Below are 6,000 nucleotides of genomic sequence, written 5' to 3'. Positions count from 1 at the left end.
GTTACATTAGTTGGATTTATTCTAAACGTTAAAAACCCTATCTTCTTCAAAGTCCAAGGTGTGCAAGTTTGAAATTGATGGTGGCCGTATATATTTCACTTTAAGAAGTGACACGTTAAGTTACACACATTTGTAGAACCTCTTTTCAATTATGATTCAATTCATTGACCTACCAACAAATGGACGCCAGGTCTAACACAAAAACCACGAAAAAAATGTCCGAAGTTAACCTATACAAACGTAGTGACATGTAACGAAATATAAAAAACTAAAACATTTTAATTTAAATTGTGACGTTATTGCAGTACTGTCTAATTTTGCAACAATTTAAGGGCCCCAAAAAACACCATATTCAGCTTCTACTGGAAATTTAACAAAATGCACCATATTTAGCTTCCACTGAAAATTACTTGAACACAAGAGTAATGGAGTAGCCTATATCGTAAGAAATAATTAATTTTTATATATGTATATTATTATGTCGAATTCACTTAAAAAATTAATAAAGAGTTGGGCAGATACATACAAATATTACTACAAATGTGAAAATAAGCGTGTACTATAAGAAATGTACCGATATCCCAACTAAATGCCTAATGTAATTCCGAAGACCGATTTATAATAAAACCGTTACGCTTTCGAGTAATTTTCATGCTTTTCACAAAGACAAAATTAGCTTTTGTTTTAAATCTTCCTAAAAAATACACTTGACATCTTAGAATAATAACGCCGTTATTATTCTAAGTTTGACATTATGAAAATTCGAGCTAACGTTATTTCGGGCAAATGTATTGTTTTACTTCTTATAGGTAATCCCAAGCCGTAAAACGACTACAACAATGTTTTGTTAGTTATTGCTAACGTTTAATATATATAAAAACATTTTTAAAATAAGATGAAAATCAAAGCGACTCTATAGTTTCTTTTTCTAAATATTTCAATCGCTTGTGGTTCGAACAATTGAAAATGACTAAGAAGTTTACATAAGCTTCTTGAAATTGACGTAATGGGTCGCTTTCCATCTTTTGCGCATGCAATGTACAAAAAGGACAATTAGCTATTTGACTACTTTGTGTGATTGTGTAATTTATATTTACGATTCATTTATGCGTAAATTTAATAAATTAAATACTATAAAACTGTACAAAATAACACTTTTAAATGAGAACTATGATGACACAATATATTTGTTTAGTGAAAATATGATACAAAATCCTGTTTTTACACTTTACAGCTGTATAATTTTTACAAGTTATTATTATATGGTACTGCATGATTGACAACCGCGCTGTCAGTCGAAGAAACAAAGACTGTTGCGCGATTGACGCTCTCTATGCGATTTTAACGCCCTATAGGTACGGACACTTTTTAGCGCGAACCCGACATCCATTTATTGGTAAGTCAATGGTTCAATTCGAAATTTTTTGTTGATATATTGACAGATAGTATTTAGAGTTGCCATTATAAGCCAAAAAACTTTACCAAGTATGAATATTCAAATTCTGCGGGTTAAAACATAGCACGACAATAGTGACTAAATTTTTATAACGCTAGTAGAATGGTCTGTCATTTCTTTACCTGACGTTCTAATTTTTTTTTAATTACATATTTCAACAATTAACGATATGAGCAATTGAAATAACTTTCTTTCAACTGGTTACAAAACGTATTCTTTTTTTGAGCATGGTCAAACTTGACGACATAACTAGCGATCAGTCGACAGCATGTGATTTGTCACGTACTGGCAGAAAATACAGTAGAAATTATACATTTTATTGAAATGTATTATCATGAATATGTAGATTAATAACATTACCTATCTCAGTTACACACAGTTATACAATAAGTTATATAAACGAAGAAAAATTGCACGAACACAGATTTCGCTTGTACATAGAATGACCCAATTAAGACCAGCACCACCATAAAACTAAGGCCAATCATATACACATCTAAGCGATTTAAATTGTTTGATGCCCTAATATTATCCAGTTTGCATTATTGCAACATAGTCGCCCGGTATACTATCCAATTCGTCTTTCAGATTTTGTTGCAGTTCCTCCACGCTTTCGTCTTATTCCCATTTATTTTCGCCTTTTAAATACACAAATACATACTATATATATGGACTAGGTTTCTATGAGTTATTATTCTAAGTATATATATATATATGTATGTCCAATAGACGTAAATTAAAATTAAATTGTATGTTACTTAACCCCAGAAATTTGTTTGTGGTAATTTTTTTTCATGTTTTGTAATAAGTATACTTAGAGGTTTATAAGTGTTTTACAATAACCCTGTATACCTAATACTTGACGAACAATTGTTGCAATGACAGATTAAAGTCAATTAAGACCGCATCAAGCTTGAAACGTTGTATTTTGGAGACAGCCTGTCGTTGTTATACATATAACAAAAATAATAATAATAAATCATTTATTTCGACCAACATGGATCATAACATTACAAAGATTTAATACAATTAAACTCAAAAATAAAATTTAGTACAGAATTGAAATCAAAATTAAAATAAATAATAATAAAATTACATTACATTAAAAATACTATTTTAGATTTAGTCAAAAGATGCACCGTGTTACAATGGTTCATGTATTGACAGTCAAAGCGTTCAGCAAATGTCTTTAGGATACTGTAGCAGCTGACCCGCACCCAACGCACCAGTGATATGCACCGCTTGAGCATTATTGTATGGAAGCAATCTACGTGAGCTTCAGCAAACATCCTCGATGCGCTGCAGAAGCGAGGCAGCCCCAACAGCACCCTAAATGCATTATTGTACTGAATACGTATATAATACGCGTTGAATTGTTTTAACTTACATTTCACCTACAGACTACTAGAATAGAAGGACGTACGAAATGCCCTGAAGAGGGTTATCTTGACGTCTCTGGAACATCGAGAAAATCTGCGAGCTATCATATATTAGTTCTAACAGACAACGCCTTACGTACCCTCTCCATATCAGCATCGTCCTCCAGGCCCGAGGTTACAAAATGTCCAAGATGCTTAAACATTTCCACTCTATTTAAGGTACACCCTAGTTTAACAGATAGTATTTTATCTAGACACCCTCCCCAAGCCTGGAAGACCATGCATACATTTTATCATACATTTTTTTTCACATTATATAGCAAACCGTGACTGTTAGCATACTTTTCACAGATAAGAAGCAGCTTCGACAAGCCGCAGATAGAAGCACTCAGCAGCACCATATCGTCCGCGTAGCTAATATTATTAAGACAGACTCCACTAATATGACAGCTGATATGCGTGCTGCTGAGCTTCTCTATCAGCGCATTCACGTACAGATTGAAGAGCTTAGGTGAAGTTAACCCCCCTTGCCGCACCCCGACTCCAACCTGTACGGAACCGAACAAGCCCCCGACCATCTAACAACCTTGACCTGGTTCTGATACCAATACTTAAAAATACGTATAACTTCCTCTGAAACAGCCATCTCCTGCAGTTTTTTCCATTGAATGTCGTAACAGACCAGATCAAACGCCTTCGTAAGGTGGAGGAAACAGGCAAAAACGGGTGTGCTCTTGTCAGTATAATACAGCCTTTCCCAAAGTGGGCGATAACGCCCCTTTGTGGGCGCAGCAGGCTTAAAGGGAAGAGACCCACAAAAAAATGGGGGCGTTGTGTAGAGGCTTTGGGGGGAGATTTGTAATTTCATCTAGAAAGACTCTTAGACACCGACTGAGCTCTCGACTCTCGACTACAACTTGTGAACATCAACTAATATTGATTAAGAGATTGCTCAAACTAACTCGGTTCGATATTTCTCTCCGTGTAGTTCATATATCTGTCCTGTTTTATTGAATAAATAAAATAAAAATCATGACAATCGGTCGCTCAGTTTCGAAATGAAAGTAGACAGAAACAAACAAATAAAAAGCCAACAGACATAGTTTCGCATTTTAATAGTTATTAGTGTTCCTAGATAGGTAATTTTCGTAGATAATAGACCACGGGCAATCATGTGTTAACTAGTTTTTGTTAAATAGCCCGATTTGTGCATTCCTGTATCAATCGGTTGGTTCATAGAATACTAGTTCTTACTTGTTGAGTACGATTGAGCGTCGAATGGGATAAACGAGTTTATGCATGTTTGTCTTATTCCTGTGTCGGTGCGTGCTGCTTATGCAATCCTATATAAACACCGTAATATTTATTTTATTTTCATTTGCGGTTTCGCGCGTAAAAGATAAGCAGTACTTAAGTTCAACACTTACTTACATATTCTCAAAACAAAACAATGTCGGAAGTAAAAAAGAAGAGACGGCAATACTGTGCGGAATATATTAAATCCCACTAACCCATCGTCGCCTTTGTGCCTTCTATGTCTAAAAATATTTTCGAATGAAGCAATGAAGCCTTCAAAACTGCAAGATCATTTGAATAAAACGCATCCAGACAAGAAAGACACGAATGTAGGAATGTAGCATATTTTCAAGACCTAAAGAAGAAGCATAATACTCAGCCAAGTGTAGCAAAACTCTTTTCGACGGCTGCTAAGCAAGATGACGACGGACTTCGAGCTTCGTACAATATCTCTTTGTTAATTGCTCAAAAAGCAAACCTCACAACATCGGAAAAGAGTTAATTTTGGCGGCAATAAAGGAAGTAATCAATACTGTGCTTCATAAACCGGCCGCAGATATTATCCGAAAAATTCCTTTAAGTAATAATTCTGCGCAAAGACGAATTGATGAAATGGCTGAAAACATTGACGAATCATTGTGCAATCATCTGAGGACTAGTCAATTCTCAATTCAGCCCGATGAGTCCACTTTACCAACTAATGAAGCATTGTTGCTGTCTTATGTGAGGTTTATTAAAGATGAGAAAATATGTGAAGAACTATTGTTTGCTAGAAATTTAGAGACCGATACAAAAGGCGATACATTGAATTGAATACATTGGAAAAGTTTTGTGATGAGAAAGAGATTCCCTTGAATAATATTATATCAGTTGCTACGGATGGCCCTCCGGCTATGAGCGTACTTAAAAAATTAAATTCCAGCTGTACATTACGTTATTCATAGACAACATTTGGTTTCTAGATATTTAAGTGAACGACTATTTCAATCACTGCAATATGTCATCAAAGCAGTCAATAAAATCCGTAAGCTTTTACGGCTTACGCTCTTTGAATGATAGATTATTTCATCAGCTTTGTGTTACTAATGACGAAGATTTCAACCGTTTGTTGTTTCATACTGAAGTTCGTTGGCTATCAAGAGGCAATTGTTTGACTCGATTTTACAACCTGTTTGACTCTGTGATAGAGTTCTTAGAAACTAAAGATACAGAATTGCGCAACAAGCTCAATACATCAAAGAATGATATAGCTCACATGACAGACCTGTATAAGTTGTTCAACGACACGAATCTCCAACTGCAATGCGATGAACTAAATTTAATTAAAACAAAAAATGTCGTTGCTACTTTCGCAGCCAAACTGCTTCTACACAAAAAGAATACGGGTAGACGTGAGTTTCACAATTTTCCGAATTCATCAGTATCCTGCAGTAACGACGACTTGTTTGCCTACTGCCAACATTTGGAAAACCTCCACATTGACTTCACCGAACGATACCAGGACATTTTGAACTTGAAAATACCAGACTGGGTGTTGGATCCGTTTTCAAATGACAACACAGCAATATCACCTCAGCTGGAAGAAGAACTTATAGAATTGACAACGAACGAGGAAATAAAAATCAAGTTCAAAAATGGCTACCAAGAATTTTGGCTACAAAAACCGATCCCGCAATTGTACCCTGGATTGTGGTCAAACGTTCAACGATTCTTGATAGCATTCCCATCGTCATATTTGTGTGAACGTGGTTTTAGTGCTGAGACAACGCTACTTACTAAAAAGAGAAATCGTTTGCATGTTACCGAACGTCGTGACTTGTTCTTGAGTAAATTGGAACCTGATATCAACAAACTTATTAAACAGCATCA

This window comes from Hyposmocoma kahamanoa, unplaced genomic scaffold, assembly GCF_003589595.1.
Source record: "Hyposmocoma kahamanoa isolate Upper Pololo Valley unplaced genomic scaffold, ASM358959v1 102, whole genome shotgun sequence".
Classification (NCBI taxonomy): domain Eukaryota; kingdom Metazoa; phylum Arthropoda; class Insecta; order Lepidoptera; family Cosmopterigidae; genus Hyposmocoma; species Hyposmocoma kahamanoa.
The sequence above is the reverse complement of the archived record's forward strand: the minus strand, read 5'-3'. Positions refer to the sequence as shown.